Source organism: Mercenaria mercenaria, chromosome 9, assembly GCF_021730395.1.
Source record: "Mercenaria mercenaria strain notata chromosome 9, MADL_Memer_1, whole genome shotgun sequence".
Classification (NCBI taxonomy): Eukaryota; Metazoa; Mollusca; class Bivalvia; order Venerida; family Veneridae; genus Mercenaria; species Mercenaria mercenaria.
In genome coordinates this window covers 38,190,736-38,215,804 of record NC_069369.1, presented here as the reverse complement: position 1 = coordinate 38,215,804, position 25,069 = coordinate 38,190,736, and the positions used below count along the sequence as shown (strand labels likewise).

The following is a 25,069-nucleotide window of genomic DNA, read 5'->3' as shown; positions in this document are numbered from 1 at the left end:
TAAAATTTTTTTAATTTTTAAATTTTTTTTCTTCTTTAAAACCCTCGAAAAACGGGAAAAAATAAACCCCCGCAAATAAAATGCCCCTCGTGGGAAAATGTTTGATTCGGAGGGTCGGAAAAATTTTAAAACCCCCGAAATGAGTAAGGGGATTCGATGTATGTAAAGAAATTCAAATTCATAATTTTATTGTCTGAATGGAAACTAAGTCCCCAAAACATGTACCGGGGGACTAAAAAAAGGCCCATAATAAAACCCAATACAGGGTTTTTTAATTTTTTTTCAGTAAATAATTGTTCATTTTTCTAATATCTAAAGAGTGGTCTGATTCGATAATTTGTTGGATAAATGACGGAAAAACCGTATGTACGAAATTCATTCTGTTTTCATGACTTTTTTAAACGTCATGTCTCTAATCCCTTTCAGGTTGTAAGTCTTAAAATTGAAAATTTTTTAAAATTTTCTTTTTTCAATTTGAAAAGTAAAAAAAAATCTCATTTTTGTTTTCTCAGTTTTCTTTCAGTAAACAGGTTTTGTCACGGAAAAAGCCCCATGTACTTTGTTAAATTAAAACCTAAACCTTAAGTTTATAGTTTTTTAAATTTTTTCAAAGGGGGTTTGTTCAAAAAAATAAGGTACGGAAATTTTCTCGGAAGACAAGCACAAAAACTCGCCTAGACCCACATTTGTAAAGTAAGCCCACAAAAAAAGAAACTTAAGGGAAAAATATAAGACGGTTTTGCTTAAAAATCTACAAGTACTTATAAATTTATGCCAAAATAGATAAGGGGGGGGAGGAATGGTAACGGGAAAAAAGGAGGGGAAAATTGGGGGGAAAAATAGAACAAAGGAATATACAAAGGAATGTATGTTTAATCAAGTTATACTACAATGTAAACAAAAGCGCAGACTTATGTATAAAAATAAAAAAAAACCAAAAAAAACAAACGAAAAACAGAAAAGTAAGATATAAAACACTGTGGGGAAAAAGCTTTAGCCCCCAAAGCCCAACGCTCACCTAAAGCGGGAAAAAACAATATGTACCGCCTAGGATTCCGTAGCCAAAAAAAGGGGGGACAAAAACCAACTCATAGTTAAGGGAGAGGGATCCAAAAAAAGACGAGGGGCCCCTTTTAAGGGGAGGGGGGCGATAGGGGGGTAGGGAAGGGGGAAAAAACCCGCTTACAGCTGTACAAAAAAGACAACAACGCAACAGAAAAAAAAAAACCAAAAGTTAAAAAAAGGGGGCCCCCGCTTTGGAACGGTCAATATTAATATTTAAAAAATTTTCCATCCTATTTTATACCCAGAAACGAAGTTTTAATACACCCAAGTCATTCTGAATTTTGATTTGCCAGCATAATTACTGTAACAGCAGTAGAAGACTGCTACACCGTACCTTGCTATATCATACTACCCCCGTTTAATTTCTTTTTTTTGCATTTTTTTTGTTGGATTATCGCACCACCGATACATTATATAAAGGGACTTTTTGCTTTGGTTGAGAGGACACCCATGTTACTTTTCACCAGGGAATCCGCCTTGGGTAACCGCCGGTTTCCAAAAGCCGCTGGATGTTTCCAATCAGCTGGCTTCCTCCAAAAATATCAACGCTCTAACGAGCTCAAACCACAAAAGTGAGAGCATAATTTGAAGTCATTGCCTTAACCACCGGCCGTGATTCCCCCCCCCCCCCCCCCCCCCCCCCCCCCCCCCCAAAACCCCAAAACCGTTTGTAGTATTGGCAGGCATAAAGGTAATATCGTGTTTGAGAATATGAAATTTGGCATATTTTTCACCATAACCTCTGACAAAAAAGTGCTGACAAGATTGAAATCGTTTTGACTGTAAAAATTTTGGGTTTTTTTTTACTGTGACTTTTGGGTTTGCTATTGAAACCCCCCTTTTGAAAAGTTAAATAACTTTAAACACATTTTTTATACTTTTTTTTAAATTGTAAAGAGATATAAAATTGCACTGCCCCGTGTTTAGGTACATCATTTTTTGAAAGATTTTTTTTTTTGATTTTCGAAAATGGTTGGGATATTTCGACATTCTCCAGTAAAATATGTTCTAGCGCAATGCTTGTCTTTTATTAAATAAATGCAATGTATCTGTAAAGTTTCATAAGGCTTTTACTGTTACATTAGGAAAAAAAATCGCTTCAGATGGTTTAGTTAATTTGAAGGGTAACAAATGGATTTATTCTTAGTCATAAAGGGAGGTAAACACAATAAATGTTTGTTTTGTTTTTTGGGGTTTAAGCCATTTTTAAACGAAATTTCATATGAACGCCGGGGTTAATTTTAACAGTGTTCCTGGATTTTTCCCATTCTTTTCTGGCAGTAACTCCAATTCCCCCACATGAAATCAGGGGGATACTAATGATTTAGACAAAATTCTTTTTCAAGTGTAAAAGAGAACATACGCCCCGCCCGAGGATCGAACTAAAGCCCCCGCACTAATAAAAGGGATTCAATAAATTTTTATTATTTTTAATCAAATTCAACCTTTCCCAAATATTGGAAAAAAACATTATAGAAAATAGGATTGAAAAGAATAATTTATTTTCTTAATGCTTCTCCCACATAAAAAAGGCTATAAGAGTCTTAAAAAATCAGTATTTTGAATCTGACGACTTTTGAAACAATATTCAAAATAACATGTAAAAAACTAAAAAAAAACCAAAAGCAATAAAACCAATTTCATCATAAACTTTTAATTTTTTTTTTTTACGTCTACATATTCAGCCTAATGGAAGCTTTTTTCATTAAAGGGGATAATTGAGTCAAAATCAAAATGATTTTTTTTGTTCTGCCATATCTTGGGGAAAATTTGACTTTTTTGAAATTATCATATTTAAAAACTTTAAAAAACTAAAATCCTGCTACGTTTAATTTTTAAAATAAGCGTATTAGAAAAACAAAAAGGGGCCCCCAGTCTAAAAAAGTACTAGCAACTGATGATCCCTTATTCCAGGAAAAAATGTACATCCCCTAAAATTGGCCTATGGAACTGTATTAGTTCACCAGAAAATTTCCTTTATCCAGATGCACTTGAAAAAAACCCATGTTCTCGTAGAAATGTTCAAAACAAACCGACAATATAAATTTTTAAAAAAAACATTATTTGACAATTATTTTAGTTTTTAAAAAAAAGAATCGCTCTCAAATTAAAGTGCTGGGAAAAATGCTGAGAGACGTGTTGCCAGTAATGATTTTCTGCCAAGTTATTTAAAAGACCCGTAAATTCCCCGTTTAAAACTTTAAAACGAAAAGTTTTTTTTTTATCTTATGTTTTTAAATTTTTTTCCCACAAAATAAAAATAATTAAAATCAAAAAAATAACTTTTCTTTGTTTGTTTTTTTTACAGTGCCATAGGCCATAAATGCAAATGCTTACAAATGATCTTGTAAATTTGCCGTCTATTAAAGTTCACCATTTTAAGCAACTGCTTCAAGCAATTTGTAGCTAAACTAACGCTGCAAATCTGTTAGGTATTGTAACATATTTATTAAAAGTACACTGACCTGTAATATTTTATTCGGCTCCCCGGCTTTTAAAGGAGGACCACTTTGAAATTCTAGTTTCTGTACAAAATGAAAAGGACTGAAAAAAATCAGACCATGTTTGTTCCAACTTACGAACCCCAACTACTCCCTAAAAATGAGTCCAAAAAAAAAGAAAATTTTTGTTTTTTTTTAGAAACGTGACTAACCTTAAAAATACAACCCAAAATGCAACTGAACCATATGTTGCTTTAACGCTATACACTTGTGGTCACAGTTCAAAATTCAAAAATAAAAAAGCAAAATTTTTCCTTTAACCAAACTCCCAAATGCAAGAAAAATTTTTATCTTTTTGCAAAAACTTATATAACAATTTTGGTCTACTTATCTCATTCCTAACTGAAAGTAAAAGTTTTTTTTGTTTTCTTTTCTTAAAACGTGATATTGACATTTGACCCCTACAACGTAGTTTGGTTATAAAACCCTTTTTCCTAATTAAAATTTTTTCCGCCTTTTTCCCCATTTTAATAACAAGATTTCGCCCTTTAAACCAAATGACCACAACACTAGAAAGAACGCTACATATATGTAAGGGGTCAAATCTAAGCTATTATTTTATTTGTAAAATCAAAACCTTTTTCCCAGAACATAAAACCTTTCCCCAGGTTTTATTTTAAAAATTCTTTGGCCTGTTTTTGGCCCCCTTGGAAAAAAAATAAAAAACCAATAAAAATTATATTTTTTGTAAAATGAAAGAACCCTCACAATCTAAAAAAAATTAAAAAGACAGGGGCCCCAAAACCTGGAAAGAACACTCTTTTGTAAAATTGGGGGATAAAACAAATTTTTAAAATCTATTAAAATTTTTTCACATTCCCCGGGCCCCTTAAAAGGTCAAAACAACTGCAGGTTTTCCCCTAATTTAACCCTCTTATGTTACATATGATGCATTACATTTTAAATTCCTTGTTAAGATTTCAAATGGCATCGCTTCAGCATATTTATTATTTTTTGGGGAGGGGGCATTTTAAACATAAGGGGTTTAACGCCTAACAAACATCGTACATCATGCAAAACGTAAAAAAAAACAGACAAACCCGTTTTTTAGTGTGTGTTCCGGTTAAAATTTAAAAACTATTTTGTTTTACGACGGGCTCCTTTATTTTAATTTATGTTGATGCATTTAAAAAAAATGCTTGAAACTTTCGCAGATACCTAAAAACGGAAAGCATCACAACCCGACATTTCTATCGGTTGACTGAAGCTGTTTTTTATTATGAAAAGGTAATGAATGGAACACCCCCGAACCCAATAAAACCGGTTTAAGCAGATTTTATTTTCGAAGTATTTCGTTCTTCCATATCACAGCGTTCAAGGGAAATTTCAAAAAAATTTTAAAGCCGTGAAAATTCTACCGAACTTTTGCAAAAAAGGGGAAAAGGTTGAGTATGCTTTGATGGGGATTTTTATTTTAGATAAATAGTAACCAATATTCCGCCCCTGAGGGACCTTAAAAAACTGTTCACGAAGGTTCCCGTAGTATAGATTTTTTCCCTTTAAGCATTATTAGAGCCAAAAAGCTACGGTGAAACTTTTTTTTCATTCTGACTGGTCAAAGATATTATAATACATTTTTTAGTTTTTTATTTAAAAGGTAAAAGGGGGGCGTATGGTTATTTTTTAATAAACTGTTTGATTTCTGGTTAGAAGGAAAACCACTGCTAAGAAAAGTAACCTTGCCAAAGAACAAATCTAACTGATGAAGAATGTCAAAAAATAACCTTTACTTTTTTCCGTTTTTTTAAAATTTTTCTTTTCCCCATTATTTTTAATGAATCCGTTGATACTTTTACATTTACATTACTTAAAACTATACAGCATTTTTCCTGGATTAAGAACCCAACGAATCTTTTGCCCGGGGTCTATGGAACAACCTTTGACGTCACCCCAAGGCCCCGGGGTTAATCCGGTTCTATGCATGGAAATTTCTTACCTCTTGAGGTTCCCCCAAAACTAAAAGGCATTACAGGGGCCCAGAAAAACGGCTTTTTTGGGTAAATTTTAAACACCGGCATTTTAAAAACCAACTGCCTATTGAAAAAGCTTGCTAATTTGCCATAGTCTGTTTGGAAATTTTTTCTTTTAGTTTATCTCACTTAATCCTCTGTCAGTAGCTTTTTTGTATTAGGAAATTAGTAAAGAAAATTTTGCCCCTTTGGGTGCGATTGCATAGAAAAGCGCCTTTTTCTAAAGTAAGCCGGTATCGAAAGATTTCTTTTTTTCTTTTCAGGGTTTTTGATAGAAAATGTTACCACTAAACCAGTCCCCTTTATGAAAAATTTTAAAAAATAACCCCCCTAAAAAAAACAAATTTTCTTTGGGTTTTTAATAAACCCTTTTTGAGCATACCTAGTTTCTATTTAGTCATGAATGAGTTAGGATTAATAATGGAAAAAATAAGTAGATAACCTAAGGGAATCATTTTTTTTGTTTCCTGATGTTTTTTCCCATGGAAATTTAAACCTATTCCAAATTTTACCTTCCCTTTCAAAAATTCAAGTTTAGTTCAAGTTTTCAATTTTTTTGAAAAAAATAAATGCCTTTTACCCTCTTACAAAAACAACAAAACAACCCCCAAATAAAACAAAATGCAAAAAATGCAACAGTTCTTATATTTATTGATAGCAGAATATGATTATTACCCTCTTTCCAAGGGTTTCGAAAAATTTTTCTGAAAAAACGGATTTTCTTGATTAAAACTTTATGGTAAAAATTTGTTTGTTTCACCAAAAAACCCCACTGTCCCCCATTTCCAACTCATAAGTAGCCATCGTTGAAAAAACCGCACCCCTTTCCCCGCGAAAACCCCCCATCCCACAAGAAAAAAGAATTTCCCCTTATTTCAAAATGAAAGCCCATTTCCATTGGTTTTTTTTTTGGAAAAGGGGGGAAGAGCAAGTTTTCACGACGGGGGGGGTCGAAAATTTATCCCCCGGTCGAAAGGGGGTTTCCCGGACGTTTGAAAAAAAGCAGTCTGATTTGTAAAATGTGGGGAAATGCATTTACCTTGGCAGGCGTGTCTGGGCCAAAACGAAAACCCATTAATACCCCCCCCCCCACACAACCAATTAATAACATTTTAAAAAAACATACCAAAAAAAATAATACAAAAGCAAAAAAAATACTTTAACAAATTCACTAGATATCATATAAAAAAAAAATAAAATAATAATTTAAATTTCATTACATTCCCCTTAAAAAGGGTTGAAAAAAAAAAGTTTAAATAAAATAATAAAATTGCGTTAATTTTTGGAAAATCAAAGAATTGAAGTTTGATTTGAAAAATAAAATAGTGTTGAAACAATAAAGAGGCTCTAAAAAATATCCCATACGATTGAATCAAACAATTTATTGTCCCCCGGGACAATTGATTTCCGCTAATTTTTATTTGAAAAAAAGGCCCATGCAATTTTTCAATGAGAGTCTATGGGAAAAACATCACTTTAAAATTTTTGCGAAAAGAATTTTCCCACAATTTGTTTTTTGAAATTCCAGAGTTTTAAAAAAAATAGGCCCAATATATGGTGAAAAAATGTATGGCCTTGTGCTTTTGTAAATAACAATTAAATAAACCGTTTGCTTTTGTTTTTAAAAAAAAAATTCCCCCGGCAAGTTTCTATTTTCGAATTTAAAAATTTTAATACAACCGTTTTATAAAAAATTTTAAAAAGAAACCCCTTTTGACCCAATAAGCTTTAATATTAAACTTTTCCATTTTTTGATACGAATAAATATTAGAAGTCGGGGCCGTTATAAAATGTGTTGAAAATAATAATATGGTCAACCTTGTGCGGCGTGGCAATTGGACAATGGAGTAGTTCACACTTATTGACAAACAAATCTCAGTCGTTTGTGTATCATGCCAATAAAAAACAATTTAATCAATTGACAGGTCAAGATTTAAAGAGGAGTAAATAATTTTAAACAAATTATTGACGTTCTAATGTCGATACAGGTAGGCTGTGTCTTACAAAATATACACACGTTTATCCCTCTAAGTATGATAGTTATATAGTACTAAGCTTCATTGTTGGCGGTGGATATAATTTGGAGCACTGGACCTCGACCGCATATTAAAATTTAAATTTAATACAGTTTTATGTGTTTAAGTATGACTTTTGTTGAGTAATTTCAATGTTATCAGAATAAATCAAATTAATCAGTTTTAAACTATTAACTACTTTCATATATCGGAATCTATTCACCGATGATACCAGTGATACTGCCCAACTTACTCGAACAAATTATCTGGTCATACATTCATTAATACGAATTTCGTTTGATACGAACACATTTCTTAGGTCCGGATGAGTTCGTATAAAGCGAGTTTGATTGTATTTGAGCATGATTAAAGTGAACCGAATATTTCACGCTAATTTTGAGACATTATTTTGAATTATTTTACGTGTCATATGTTTAAATATCATATTTTGGCTTTAGTAATATAGTAACAGCGCCATTTTAATAAATTTACTCACAGGTTGTCATTAATTCATAAAATGATGTTCATTTCTGTACGCCGAATCCAGACTTTATTCTACGTTTTCTGGATAAATGACGTTACGCCATCACTTCTGGTTTATCAAACGTGCAGAAACTACCTTAACGGGAAATTGAAACGAGTATGTAATAAAGCCTTTTATTTCTCACGGCATGTAAAATCTACTGCGCCGCAATAAGCGTCAATTACAATGCAAACGCTGAGTATGGCTATATTGATTAAAATTAACAAGTACATGTATTTAATTTAAAACATTTTAAAATGATCATTTAATTATTAATAGATTATAGATATGTCGCATTAGCCCGGACCTTGGATCTATTACACGGCCTCTATGAAAACTACAGTTTATTAATACATGTACAATGGTTACCACTAAATGCCCTCCTTTCGAAGAATGTATGGCAAACCACAGAAATCTATTCAATAGCCAAGTAGCACTTAAAACTGCTTGACCTTAATTGTTGTTTCAAGTGACCCAGAAAGAGACAATTGTATGGTACGTATAACACAGAAGTCTTGATTTTTATGATAAATGTTTAGGATTTTCTGAAATATAATATTCCGTTTCGTTTAGTTCCTCATGTAAATAGTCCTACCTTTTAGGTCTTAACTACATAAGAGCTGGAAGAAACTTTCTGTGAACTAGTTGTCATTCCGGTGTTATACAGTTACATGGATAAATTCAGGGTTGAACTGATTTTGGTATAATTAACTTGAGTACGCTTATCAGCCCAAAACTCAGAGAACCATTCATTTATATATATTAGATATAAGATAAAATCTCGCTAATAATATGGTTTTAATAGCAAGGTGGTCGTATAATCAATATTTCCTTTAAAATTTGATAATTTTCATCTGACTCACACTAATTACCTCTTGTAATCTCTCAAATCTAATTTCAATGAAATAAGTAATTGAAAGTAACGATGTATTGTTTTTAAAAAAGCTGACCATTTTGAACAGATACATAAAGAACAGGTAATCCAGCCAGCAGTCGCAGACGCTTTGACAATAATTTTATTTTTACTGCACTGTGAGGTAGTGCAATTTTTTTGTGATTGGTAAATATATTATAAATGCAAACGTAAAAGTATAAATATGTTTAAACAAGCTTGAAGTTGTCAATATTTCATTAAATTGATCATTCTTGATCATAATTTCTAGCCAGTAGATAAATCTTGATTGTATAAATAGGCTACAGCTAAGATGACATACCGGACTATTTCCTTGAGAACACATCATAGATATACGTTAAAAAATAACACTTTTATCAAAACAAGTGAACAAATGATGCATAACAGTTTTTAAAAAAGCGAAATTAAACTTCGGCAATTGAAAAGAAGGATTTTTGTTGAAAGATGAATAGATGTCAGTGGACAAGTGGTATAATAAAGCAGAATAGAACGTTTGTGACTATTATTATCATTTATAGCTTTTGATATTCATCTTATTGATTACTTTGAAAATAAAAATAGACGGTAAAAACATGGAAAGTCAGGAAGATGTTAACATGCATTATCCGAATGCACTGTTGCCACTGACGGTAACCTTTGGAGTATTTACGTTAGTGGGCGTGGTTGGAAATATAATTGTTCTCCTGGTATTCGGTCCTGGTCGGGCTTACAGGAATAATAATTTTAGAGTGTTTGTTATATGCCTGGGAACCATTGACTTAATTACAAGTGCTGTTCTCATACCGGCTGAAATGGTAACGCACCGCAATTATTTTTCGTTTAAAAATTTGGCCCTGTGCAAAGTAAAGTGTCTATTCAACGTATGGGCTGGGTGTGCAGCAGCGCTATCATTGTTGATCATATCCATAGACAGGTATAGAAAAGTCTGCCAACCATTCAAGAAACAAATCACACCAAGACTAGCCCTGCAGCTTTGCGTTTGTCTGTCCTTTTTCGTGTCTGTAATTATATTCATTCCCGGTGCGGTCTTTTGCGGAATACAAAAAACAAATATGACAAATTTCCATGGAGTATTACTACAGTTTTAATATGTGAAACAGAAGAGGAAAACAAAGAGCATATCATAATTTACATTCTTGCCACTATGTTTGTATTAGTCGGTGTGTCAGTTGCATGCATCATTATGTACATTTTAATCGGTAGACAAATAGCCAGACATTGGAGGTCTGCCCATAAAGATTGCAGAAGGGAAAATTCACAGTTTTCAACAGAAACATCCGGAAAAAAGTGGGTGAGTACAAACGAAAAAACAGTCGAAACGTTGTCAAGTAATGCCGATGACCAAGATCTCATCGAACTACCTCTAGGCCCGATTGTCAAGGAAGGGCTGCCTAAAGAAGAGCTACCACCATTTATTAAAGAGAGCAGCAGTTTCGAAAGTGATCCACAAAAAGCAAAGAAGAAACTCATTAAGCCACTTAGCTCAGCAAGCATTTCTAACGGAAACAGGAAAGACGAAGACGCATGCGCACGGAAGAAAAAGGCATCAGGTTTTGGCTTACGTCGGTTTATTCTCACTCTAGTTTTTATCGTCACGTATATAGTATATATTGCTTTAGCTACACAAGCAACTAAGATACCGACAATGACTTCGTCGTCTTTCGCACTTTTTCAATCGTTTTATAGACTTTATTTCATCAACAACATTATCAATCCGATTGTATACGCCATTTTTGATAACAATTTTCGTACGGCTTTTAAAAGGTTGAAATCTAATCTGAAAGAAAGATTTGCGCGATAAAGACAACGAACACTAGTGAGTTTCTTATCCTGTATTTTCTGCAGTGAAATTAAAACTAAAAGTGGGTCTATGTTGACGAATATCAGAGTAGAGCATTTTACTTTAGCACATGTAATTGTTATTGCTCTTGTAAAAAATGATGGTACAAACTAAATTGATCATGAAAATGTACCGATGCTTTGTTTTGTTATGTCTATATTTTTAAAAATCTAACCATGAGAGTAAAACAATAAAATATTATTGTGAAATGTATGTTATACATGACCTGCTAAGTTACATTTTTACAAGATGATCAGATATGTATTTTCCTTGAGCTCAGCCTCTTCTATAAGCTCGAAGAATACACGATGACAAAAAAAATCAAAACGCGTTATTATGCATAAATAATTGGGCCATTCTGTGAGAAAATCTGTATCAATGACATCATGTAAATATTGCATTATGACTTTTAAAATACTAGGAATTCATTGTTTTTCTTATGTTCATGCAGAAACATTGTAATTCAATTATCTAAGGCAAATCAAACTCAGTTACTGTTAATAGTAATGTCATGGTAACCAAATTTTCAAAGCATCCATGCACGATGAGAATATAAAACGCCCGTGATGAAACAAAAAACATACGGTTAAGTTATTTTCAGTGAATCATTTTATGTTTCTAAATATTTAAATGTGTGATTCCTAGTAATTCGCATAATTTGTCAGATAAATGACACAGAAAATACACGACACGAACGACAACGTCATAATAATTATATTGCTTTCATGACGTTCTTAATGTCGTGTTTCTAATACATTCGGCGACTTAACTAAAGGCGTTTTAAGTCTTGAAATTTATAGTGAAGATTAAGAGATTTGAAAGGTAAAACATTATTCTTAATAAATATTTTGTTTTCTCAATTTTCTTTGTCAACAATACAGGTTTTGTTACTGAACAGCCCATGTACATTTGTATAAATATAAATATCGCTATAACCTTGATGTTAATAGTTCTGTAATTTGGTCAAGATGATTTTGTTCACAATACTTGTATATTTAACAAATTTATCAGTCCTATATTATATCGAGCTAACGAAGTTTTAATACACCCAAGTTATTCCTAGAGCTTCGTAGTTGCCAGCATAATAACTCTAACAACAATAGAAGACTGTCTACATCGTGCACCGTTCTATATGATTCTACGCCGCTTAATTTCTTTAAAATGTTTTATTTTTGTTTGTTGGATTTTACGTCACACCGACTCAGTTATAGTCATATGGCGACATTTTAGCTTTTGATAGGAGAGGCAGACCCCTATGTGTATCATTTCATCACAGACGTCCGCCTGGGTCTCCCGTAAGCGAGCTGGATGGCTTCCTTACATGAAAAACTCAACGCATCTAGCTAGGCTCGAACTCACATTAGTGAGAGGTAATTGATTTGAAGTCACTGATCTTAACCACTCGGCCAGTGATGCCCCCTAACCGCTTTGTAAGATATGTGGCAGAGATTTAAAAGGTAAGTATCAGTGCTGTTGAAGAACTATGAATTTTGCGCATATATTTCAGTCATAACCAGTGACAAAAATACTTGTATGCTGTATTGACTATATCTGTCTGTTTTTCTTTGTTGTGAAATTTGATTGCTATTGAGTACGTGAGACGGGCATTTTTATACTTGTTTTTATATGTCAAGAGAGATATCAGTTGCCAGCTGTTCATGTATTGCGTACATCAGTTAAATTGAATAAGATACTTTCTTGATTTTTAGGAAGTGGTATTTAGATCATATGTCGGACGATTTACCAGTACAAAATGCTAACGCAACGCTTGGTATTTTACTAATGTAATGTATCATATGTAAAGTTTCATAAGGCTTTCAACGTTGTATTAAGAAACAGATCAATCAGCTATCCAGATAGGTGGTATGGGTATGAGTAATTTGAATGGTAAGATATTCACTATATCCATATTACATGTGGATTTATTCAGTTAGAATCATAAAGGGAGATAAGTAGTGTTTTATATTATGTTAATCAATATTCAAACCTTTGGTCATAGAACCTTTTTCCTATTTAAAAGTATTGAGAAGAAACCACTTTTCCATTTTAGTAACAACGATTTCGACCTTGACCAAAGTGACCAGAACGCATAGCAAGAACACTACATATATAATTATGTATTAAGGTTGTTCGAAATATCTCGTAGCAAATATGGACTTGTGCTATTTGCAAAGAAATACCACAAACCCTGTATAAGTACTGAGTCTCGTTAAAAGCGGTACAACCGTATTTCCCTATGAGAGTTAACATTTTTACTACTTTTGGGAAAATCCTAGCCATGTCTTGGATATGGCTCAGAAGAAAGAACAATAGGATAAAACCAATATATATGCATATATATATATTAGTGCAAATGCCATTACTCTTGCTTTCCTCAATTGATACAAAAAAACGTTCAGGGTCTTATTTCTAAAGTATGCTAGCCTTTGCTTAAACACTCTTATGCTAGAATGACGTCACGTTTACGTGCGGTGACGTCAAAGTTTTGGTTGCGACCAAGAAAGAGCGCTACTATATTTTATCTACAGTAAAAATAACTGTTTTAGATTAAGGGCATATTAGAATCGAAATAATTTATAGCAAAAGAGTATTTTAACACTATTTATACACGCGGGCGGTAATATGTCGTACAAATAATTTCACTGCCCGACGTATAACCACCTATCGTGCATAAATAGTGTTAAAGCACTCTTTTGCTATAAATTATTTCTTAGATAACAGTTAACACTTAACCATGTTTTATCGAAGTCCTACTAGATGGAAAGATGAGTGGTGGGCAGCCGAAAAAAACATTTAAACTATATATCTCCGACTTCGGCGGGTGATAAAATGTGGAAAATGAAACCATATATAGAAGACGAAAAAGTAAGAGTTGCTATATACCGATGTATGAGTAATTATAGTAGAGAGACTGAACAGGTCGAAGAGAATGAAGGCGGAAAGAAGTAAGAAATCAACCTGTTTAAAGGCTGCTAAAATCTCTTACAGTCGGATATGTATGCCTGTATCTGAGCATTATAGTAATGTTATTCTGATCAAGTATGTCTGGATATCAAATAGAACAGTATCCAAAACTTAGTCTACATCGAAATTCTACAGATTATTAAGAAAATCGTTACAAAAGTTATTAAAAAGTCTGCACGTAGATTTATTTAAGTATGACAACACTAGATATGATGATGGTCAGTGCACTGCCTTTAGTACGGCGTCAGGTTTGAATCACCGGGAGTTTCTTGTATCGAATGTAATAGAGCACTACTGTACATGACTTGTTTTTGTTTAGATTACTTTTATGATTATTGCCTACGCCTCAGTAGACCGCTTAGATTGCGGGAGGTTAGCTTCATTGCCGCGACATACCAAAGACGGTAAAACTGATACTATATATTGAAGCTTCCTCGTTTTGTCAGATACGAATTTAAATAGGATGTTGTTCTTGCAGGTACAATTGAAATGATAGAAGAATTGACTTTTAATTTGCTGTTGTTTTCTCCACCTAAGTCACGTGAGATTTCCCATTTTTACTTATGTCAGTCACCTGCAGTTGGATAAAATAGATCTCTTATTTCACTTAGATATAGAGTCTTTATCTAATCTGCAACAAAACTGGTAATAACTTGTTGATACCTTCTGTTTATTTACAATAACGCTATTAAAATACCTCAGCCGTTACATGTCCGGTCTATTGAAACAATTCAAATTCCAACGAATTAAAAGGTCTTGTTGACGTGGAAGACGACCATTATCTAGTAATCGTAAGAGAAAAGAAACAAAAAGAAAATATCATGAAATTGCTATAATTAATCAGTGAATTATCGACACAATATCTCTGAAGTTTGAGGAAAGATTCAACCAATAGATCATATCCTTACAGACTTCGAACACATTCAGATTATCTTGAAAATATTATCAAACTATCACAACAAATAAGTAAGCGTAGATTTCTCGGAAGCATAGAGCACCATAAACACAGCCTACAACAAAGAGAAGCTGTAACAGAAAAATATTACAGACGGGTTGCTTCAAAAATCCAACAAGTACATTTTAATTTTATGCAAAATAGAACAAAGTGGGAGAAAGGGATAGGGGTAGAAAAGTGGGAGGGTGGGGATTGAAGGTGAAAGTGGAATAAGGATGAATATTCAAACGGGAATGCTATGTTCCTTAATCACAGTTACCATACAACGTTAACCACAGTAGCACAGACACTCACGTACAAAAGACACACACACGCACACACACACACACACATATGCACGCAGGCTAGCACACACAAACATATAACTGGCTTACATAGGTACACAAACAGAAAAGTAAGATATAACAACACTGTAGGGCACCGCCCAAGACACACAGACGCACAAACACATACACGCACACACAATCGTTTCCGGTCTTCAGCATAAGTCATGGATCGATATTTAACATATAGGATTATAACCTGCCTAACAATCGAATTAAAAATCAGGCAAATTTCAGTTTCAGTGCATGTTTAGAGGTTAAGAAATGTTGGATTGTTTTAGTATAATTATATCATAAGGTTTACTGCACGTTATTACGTTATTCTAGAGGTGTGTTATATTCTTAGGTTTATGTTGATAATGTTGTAGAAGAATAAAGATAAAACACTTTAAGCACTCGGCTCCATAGCACCGGTTTAAGCGGAGCTTTATTTATGCAGAAATATTAACTGTTTTTCCCTAATCCCAGAGTTCCAGGAAATTCTGAGTCAAAGCACGTGGAAAATTACTACCGAAGCTTTGGCAAAATAGACAGAAAAGGTTCGAGTATGCTCTCGATGGTATTTCTATTGCTAGATTTGCTATGCGATGCATTGATTGTGCTATGAATTTGCCTTAAGTAACAAATATTCACCCGTTTTCAGGGACATTAACAACTGTAGCATGAATGTTCCAGTAAGTAGATGATTATTTCCCATTAAGCGATTATTCAGTGTGCCAAAATGCATACGATGAAATTTTGTTTTCATTCTGACATGGTCAAATGACATTATAATGCATTCCGATGTTGTCACTGTTCAGTATGATGAGGTTTGGTTATTTTTTTATACTGTTCGATGTCATTCTGGTGTGGTTTGATGTCATTCTGATGTCAGAAGAATTGCCGAATGACACAATTCTACTGAAAAACGTGTAAAATCATAATTTCAATTTACTACATTAAATGGAAAATAAACCATCAAAGCCTATTATTACTTTCATTAGACACTTATCAGTTTTCATTCATCTCTTATTGGATAGCACTAACACACACATTGTTTTGTGTATGGATGCGTGTTATTTCATAGCAATGTTTACTTTGAATAGGTAAGCATAATATTTTATATAAACCATCAATATGTTTATCAAAAGAAATAAATATTATAGAATAAATATTTCCAAATTATGGAACATTCATTAGACTGAATAGATATATTTAATAATTAAAAGGCAACATCTGACAGGACATTATTAGCTAACTTCTACAACATGAATATTCCAAGATTAGATAATTATTGCCCTTCAAGTGATATTTAGGTAAATACTAAAACAAATTATCAAACTTTAGTTTCTTTCACAAGATATATTTTCATTCATCCAATATTGTTTGGCTTATTTAACATCCATATATTGTGTCTTACATGGATGACGTGCTTCGGATACTTTTAGGATACTTTTCATAGTAACACTTACTTGGAAAACTTAAGCTAAGTACGTATATACATGCAAATTGCTACTTTCTGGTCAAATGGTTAAAGCCACAGACAGACTATGAATCATTCGAAATAACCTCTCCTGCGGAGTAGAATTATTTCCTGTAAGGAAGCCGTCCACTTGGCATAAGGGATATCGGTGGGTCTACCAGCTGCTCGTCTGTGTCTGCAATAACGCACGAAGGGGCACTCGGGGTCAAAATCTGGAAAGTCGTTACATTTGTCGCATACCATAAAATTATTACTCTAAATCTCTAATAGTTTGCAACGAAATATTAAATTGTCTATAAAGTTTCAAACTATCCCATTTCCCTTACATCTCTTTAATCAGAACCCCTTTTTTCAAGCATATCTTTGCTACCAGTGCCAATTCAGAAGTCGTGCAAATTGTAAATGACTTGTCCAGCTTTTACAGAACGTGGCATGCTTTTGACCAAATATTTCACGACTATTAATGTTAGTTTTCAAGGCAATCAATTACTGTCTCATTAAACCTTTCGGCTTTCCCTGTATTTTTCAACCACTCCTAAGGAACTATTTTTCTTATTCAGTAGCAACATCTGAACCTCATGTATGCTGTGGCTTTATTGAAAGGTTTTGATCTTATACAATAAAACGTTTCTTTTGGTGCTTTTTAATTACCCGAGTTATAAACGTTTCACCTATAACAATAATCTATTTCGTAAAAAAAAACCCTTCTTAAATTAATATTGCTGAAACAATTTCGGTGTAGTTAAAAACAGAAATTGAATTGAATGCTGCAGAAAGAGGTAACCCTTTCATAGATAATGACTGACATTATGTAAGTATCGTGACATACAATGTAAATCCTGTCGAATGTTATTGTTTTCTCATTTCAAGATTAATGTTACTCTAAGTTTGGATAGAGTGTGGCTGATATTTTGTCTTTCAGTCAGAGATCAGAGATGTATACTTCCGACAAGTTTGCCTTCCCTTCCGTAGGAAAAATTCAGGTATGTTCTCAGAACAAATATTGAACATAACAGTTACTTAATACCGAATCTAAATACGATTGTATCTAAACTATGCTCATAGGCACTCTTTGCAAGTTAGTTTAGGATAAGATTGTTTCCGTAAAATAGACTAATAACCGGTAATCTATATGTTTAATTACCTGGGGTTGAAGAAACAGAAAATAACATGTGATTACTATAACCTAAAGATATGATTGCCCTTACATGTTTGCAATATCTGTAATTCTCAACTTTCAAAATAGCTAAGCAATCTAGTTTATAAAACCTCGTTATTTATAAACCACTAAGTGATTTGGAGTGGGATTGAAACAAATAAACATATTGTATTAATTTCAGTGGCAAGTACGAGGGCCTTCCGTTGGAACGTTGCCAAGAAACGTGAAATCTTTAAAGAACGCATTGGAAAAGCGGCCGCATTGGTAACAGTGTCCGAATGCGAAACCAGGTGATTTTGTGAGTGCGAGCCTCTACTCCTCCAACTCAAATAACTAACATTGGGATAAGAATTGTGTGTATTAGGTGCTTTCCACATTACTAAGTGTCTATGAGTTACCCGGGTTAACTATAAATATGCTTATACGTAATTGATTGGGGATTTGTAAACAAAATAAATGCAAAGTTTCATTTTAAATTGACATCAAAATATACATTTGTTATTGCCAAAAATCTGACACGCATGCCCTTTTCTCAATACTTTTAAAGAAGGTATTTAGCATCTTTCTTTCGTGTATTGAAATTGTTTAGTAAATTAATATATGTCAGATTTTATTCAGTTATTAGTTTCGTAACTGTGACAGCCTGAGCTTGAATTTGATCAACACCATCCAAATGTATTCCTTTTATAAATTAATTCCAATAAAGGCGGTGCTAGGGGCGTAGGAAATTGTGCTCTTCATTATCTCTTATGATCATGAACAGACTCAATCACACTAAGTCTGCCATCATTTCGCGTGGTTGCATTCTATGTTTCTATAGGATCTTCTTACAGGTTTTATGGATTGGGATTTCAGGAACTGATAATATATTCTGAGTAATTCCCTCTGTGTTACTGCAGGATTACTGCATTAAACCCAATGGTTAATCCATACAAATTTGAATCTATATTAAGCGTAACTGAGCAGATATATATTTTTTGATTGTCTGCTTGAAAACAGCAACATTTCTGAAAATGTTAAAACTGTAAATAACAGTCATTGTCAACATGTAAAACATTAAGACAGTGGCCAATTTTAATTATGTATAAACTAATACATAAGTTCAGTATTTTCCAACTGTATAAATATAATACTTTCATTTACTGAAATGACAAACAAGAGTGTACATATGCATTTATTTCAAAAGTAAGTCGTACTAATGGCTGATCAGAGTTTTTTCTGGTATGAAATTACATGTATTCGCTTTTTTTTTGGCTTTTTTCCACCATAAATGATTACAATGTAACCATGGAAACTTAGGTCATACAACCACACTACAACTGTTGGTCTCACTTTTGATCTGATCTTGCCGTGTATTTGATTGAATAAATGATTTTGACTCGCACAAGAAAATACAAGTTACAGACATTCAAGATGTGTGCTGCTGTATATGAATTGTGTCAATTTAACAGAATAATAAAGAAGAAAAAAAGCTATCAAGTGTGTTAATGATTCATCTAATAATTAATTAAACTGTTACAGTAGAAAACATGATATTCATTAAAAAGGCATTAAGTAGTTTCATCTGTCATCGAACAACAATGATACGCTTTAGAAATGTATATTTGGACAAATCAAAATTAGTTTTATGATATGATAGTTACGATAGTATCAACGAGTAATTTAAACATTCAGGAAACACACTTGAAACTTTCAAGATAAGTCATGATTAGTCTCTTAAGTATGGTAATATCAGATAGTACTTTAAACAGTTGTATGCATGTTTCATGAAAACACACTTAATACTGATTGTTATCGCTGTCTCCAAATCTTTGTTCTACAGTGTGCCGGTGGTCTAGTGGTAACACGCTTGACTGTCAATCCAGAGGTCCGGGCTTCGAATCCCGGTCCAGGCACTGAAAATTTCTGAGATGCTCTTCAGTGTCCCCCACCTAACTGGAGGCCTGTGCTGTTCTTCCCAGGAAAGACGGTTTCGCGTGTATCAGTGCTATACACCGGGCACCTTAAAGAACCAGACTGTCTATTCGCAAAGAGCTTGGCTAAGTTAGCCAGATACGTCTGTATCTAAAAAGTTCTCTCTGTTCTGGGGGCTTTATCTCACTCTATCCCTCTGGTCAGATAGCTCTGTGTCTGTACTAGTAGAGGAGGAAATTCGCGCCCTGTGTGGCTGCGGTTGCTATATGAAAAGCGCCTTTGAACGTGTTTATCATGAAAAGGACGCTATATAAGTCTGGTATAATAATAATAATAATAATAGTATACACAACTTATCGTGCATAGCATGTAAAATAATTAAGACCTTCTGAAAATTAATACATCTACATCCTATTCACGAATTACCACAATAAAAATACAGTAAATTTGAATATACCATAAAATGATGTTGTTATGGCACAGTTATCCCTATTCTACATGTGATTAAAATGAATCAGCAAAAAATACATTTAAACTAAATGATATAAGTACAGCATAAGATATACAAGCCTTCCACATGAAAAACTGTTAGGGTCACACATAATTATTCTGATGAATGTCCGTTTTTATATATGCTTTTTTATATTTAAGATTTGTTGATATAATTGATTCTTTGCTTGTTACCCAATTCCCTTCATGTTTAAAAACTACTATAAATTTAATTTAGGTCTAAAAAAGCTAGAAGTGCTATAAATATTTCCATTCATTTATTAGACGTTGAAACTGTATTCTGGCTTTACTAAAATTGTAAAAGAATACACCCCACCTAAAAAAAAAGAATGTTCTAGTAAGCAGTACGATAAGTATGGTATGCCTGTTCTGGCGTTAAAAGTGCCATAGTACATTTTATATTCTACCTTCCCTAGTCTGACTTATTCACTGTTTCAAGGTGAGTCTCAAGTTTCAGTTCAAGGCCCTTTAATTGCATCAGCTAAATAACTAGACAATAGACTTAAAATTTATGCGGTTCAGCTTTTTACAATCGTATGAGGAAACCCTGCTCCGCTCCCTAGCGGTCTTTTTCTTTAACATGTCAAATGACATGACGGAATCTGGTAGAGGCTTACCAAAGCAATATTTCCATGGAATCATACTTAAATCACCCTAGCAGTTTCTGAAAAGGCGATTCTCAAAAGTTCCATTATAGCTAAAGACTATATGTAAACCTTCTTTACTCCCTGGCGGCCATGTTTAACATAGCGGAGTGATCTAAAGAAATTTGGCTGAGTGCCGCCCAATAAGCATTTGTGCACAACAGCAATTTCTAACAATCAAATTCTGAAAGATTCGACCATTCTATACAAGTAGCGGACAGGACATTGGGAAATTTTGTTAAAGTTTACCCTAAGGAACATTTCTGTGAAATAGTTTTGGAAAAGAGTCAGTAAGGAGAAGAATGCTTATTTTCGGTTGCTATTGCAACTGTAACTCTGTATGGATGACCCACATATTTATGTATCGAAAGAGCACCTACAAGTACTTTTCCTGTAAATTTTGCACAAAACTGACTCTGTGTTAAAACGAGATACTCATGACAGAAAGTACGGGGGCTGATGATGGACGTACGTCGGACATCCAAAGAACATTAATACAGCACCAGCAAGGGGCATGCTTAAGTATGCTACATATGCTCATGATTATCTATAAAAATAGAAAATAGTCTTCGTGTTATGCAAAAATATTCATTCAATCTTTTAAAGAAATTATTTTTAAATCCTAACTGATCAATGACGTACACATACGTAAGAATTACGAAAGAAACATTTCTTATTTTGCAACTCAGAAAGACTAAGGTATTATGATAATATGCAGCCACAAATTCAAGTTGTACAAGGAACTAACTTGATAACGTACAACATAATGCCATAAACAGGCAGGATGATGCTCACTGTCCTCCCTTTGTGTTTTCTTGGACATTAGGACATCAGCATCTGAGACAGAAACCCTGCCTTGTGTGGCGTTTTCTTTCGGAAAAAAAACTTAACGGAATAGTATTAATTGAACTGAACTGTTGTTGTAAAAAATAGTAATAACCAAACATTATGATCTAGTTAGAAATCGAGTAATTCAAGCTAAAACAGTGAATTAAATAGACCAACATATTGCCAATCCAATAAAAATGTATACATATCGCTTAAAATACAGCGTGAATATTGGGTTACGATCTCAGATTTGGTATCGGTTCACTTCGCAAAATCTAGTGACTAATAGCAAGATGGTCGTTAGACAATATTCCCTTTAAAGTTTGAGAATTTTCATCCGACTTACATTAATAACCTCTACTAATTTGAATACGATAAGAAATGGAAAGTAATAATGATATCTTTACTGTAAGTGTCAATAACTAAAAAAGTCCAACCATTTTGAACAGATAGCAGGTAATCCAGCGAACAGCCACATACCGTTTGACTAAAATCAGTCTTTCAACTACGCTGTGAGGTTATTCAATTTCTTTGTGATTCTTTCATGTGATTGGTACATATATATTATAAATGCACATATAAAAAAATGAATATTGCGAACATGTTTGAAGTTAAATTGATATATTTTTTCTAATCAAGTAGACAAATCTTGATTATTTAAAAAGGCTAGTGCTAAGAGAACATACAGGTCTTTGAGTTCAAATTCACCTACTTTAGGTTGCGGTTAGACTCGTCCGTAGAAACAATCAATATGTCCAGGAATACGAATTCATTCACTAACTTTCCGCTATAAAGTATAAACGGTGATCGAAATTTAAGATAAAATACTTGAAGAAATATATCAAAGATATCAGTTTAAAAGGAATATACAGCAGAAAAGAAAATGCAATAAAAGTTCGGCAATTGAAAAGAAAATTTGTGATCAAAGGGAAATATTTACTAGTACAAATCAATATATGCCAGTGGTCAAGACATAAAAGTGGCATAATAAAGCAGAATAGAACATATATGACTATTTTTTACTTTGCTGTTTTCAACATTGACCTAATTGATAATCTTGAAAATAAAAAAGAGCAAAAAGCATGGAAAGTCAAGAAGATATCAACATGCGTTATGCGAATGTATTACTGCCACTGACGGTAACCTTTGGAGTATTTACGTTACTGGGCGTGGTTGGAAATATAATTGTTCTCCTGGTATTCAGTCTTGGTCGGGCTTACAGGAATAAGAATTTTAGAGTGTTTGTTGTATGCTTGGGAATCATTGACTTAATGACAAGTGCCGTCCTCATACCGGCTGAAATGGTAACGCACCGCAATTATTTTTCATTTGAAAATTTGGCCTTATGCAAAGTAAAGTGTCTATTCAACGTATGGGCTGGATGTGCAGCAGCGCTTTCATTGTTGATCATATCTATAGACAGGTATAGAAAAGTCTGCCAACCATTTAAGAAACAAATTACGCCACGATTGGCCATGCAGCTTTGCGTTTTCCTGTCCTTTTTCTTGTCTGTAATTATATCCATTCCCAGTGCGGTCATGTGCGGAATACAAGGGACAAATATGACAACTATCCATGGAAACATTACTACCGTATTAATCTGTGATACAGAAGAGAAATATAAGGAACATATCATGATTTACATTCTTGCCATTATGTTTCTGTTAGTTAGTGTGTCAGTTGCATGCATCGTTATGTACATTTTAATCGGTAGACAAATAGCCAAACATTGGGGGTCAGTGCCAGTTAATTTCCATAAAGATTGCGGAGGGGAAAATTCTAAGTTTACATCGGAAACCTTTGGGAATATTCGGGTAAACTCAATCAGAAAATCAGTCGGAACGTTCTCAAGTGTTGCCGATAACTAAATTCAAATTAGTCTACCTCTAAGCCTGATAGTTAGAGAAGGCCCACCCGAAGAAAGACGACCACCCCTTGTTAAAGAGAGCAGCGGCTTCGAAAGTGATCCACAAAAAGCAAAGAAGAAACTCATCAAGCCACTTAGCTTTTCCACCATTACTAGCGAAAACAAGGAAGATGAAGACGCATGCAAACGGAGGAAAAAGATGAATCGAAAAGATGAAGCTTCCATGTTTGGCAGACGTCGTTTCCCGTACAAAACTCTGATATGGTTTATACTCACTCTAGTTTTTATAATTACGTATATAGTATACGGTGTTTTGACTACACAACATCGAAAGATACCCACAATGACTTCGTCGTCTTTCGCACTTTTTCAATTGTTTTATAGGCTTTATTTTATCAACAGCATTATAAATCCGATTGTGTATGCCATTCTTGATAAGAATTTTCGTACGGCTTTAAAGGAGTTGAAATCTAATCTAAAAGAAAGATTTGCACGTTAAACACTACGAACACGAGTGAAGTTTCGTTACTGAATTTTCCGCACTGAAACTGGTCTTTGTTTGCGAATTTCAGAGTAAAGCATTTCACTTGAGAGCATGTACAAAAATAATGGTACAAACTAGATTGGCCACGAAAATGTGCCAAGTGCTTTATTTGTAATGTCGATAGTTTGAAAAATCGAACTTTAAAAACATTATAATAAAATAATTATTGTAAAAGGTATATTATACATGAAGATGGTAGGTTATATATTTTTCTGAAACTCAGCCTTTTCTATAAGCTCGAAGAACAAACGATGACAAAAAAAATAAACCCGTCATTATGCATAAATAAATTGGACCATTCCGTGAGAAAACATGTTTGATTAACATGACGTTGTTCTTGCATAATGATATTTAAAATACTGGGAATTCATTGTTTTTTATGTTAACGGAGGAACATTTTTATACAGTTACATGTATGTAAAGTAATTCAAATTCAATAAATTTTATGTGTCATGATATGGAAACTAAGTCTCCAAAGCATGTACCGTGAGACTAAAAAAAGGCCCATGATGAAACCAATACATGGTTTAATTATTTTTCAGTAAATAATTGTTCATGTTTCTAAATATCTAAATGTATGATGGTCAGTGATTCGCATAATTTGTTGGATAAATGACAAGAAAAAAACACGTCATGTACGACAATGTCATATACTGCTTTCATGACGTTCTTAACGTCATGTCTCTAATACCTTCAGCGTTGTAAGTCTTTCTTCAAATTTTCATTTTCAGATTTGAAAAGTAAAAAAAAATCTCTATTAGTATTTTGTTTTCTCAGTTTTCTTTGTCAGTAATACAGGTTTTGTCACGGAAGACCCCATGTACATTTGTATAAATATATACGCTATAACCTTAATGTTTATAGTTTTGTAATTTGTTCAAATTGGTTTTGTTCACAAAAGATAATAGGTAACGGTAGATTTCTCGGAAGCACAGAGCACTGAAAACTCAGCCTCAGAGCCACACATTTGTAAAGTAAGACCACAACAAAAAGAAACTGTAACGGAAAAATATTACAGACAGGTTGCTTAGAAAATCTAACAAGTACTTATAAATTTATGCCAAATATAGAT

General features: G+C 33.4%; 1 long non-coding RNA gene across 2 annotated transcripts in view; it reads left to right on the top strand.

Annotated features, from left to right (window-relative positions):
* The window catches only part of LOC123547908 (uncharacterized), a 79,160-nt gene extending 60,047 nt beyond the window's left edge, over positions 1–19,113 (top strand). Inside the window, exons 1-3 of one of the 2 annotated variants that reach the window (XR_006685763.2) lie at positions 16,021–16,154; positions 17,454–17,514; positions 17,872–19,113. This is a non-coding gene — a long non-coding RNA (uncharacterized LOC123547908). Of the gene's footprint in view, positions 1–16,020; positions 16,155–17,453; positions 17,515–17,871 lie in introns of those variants that run through there. The other variant, XR_008372398.1, reaches the window with a different exon arrangement.
* Positions 19,114–25,069: the final 5,956 nt, after the last annotated feature.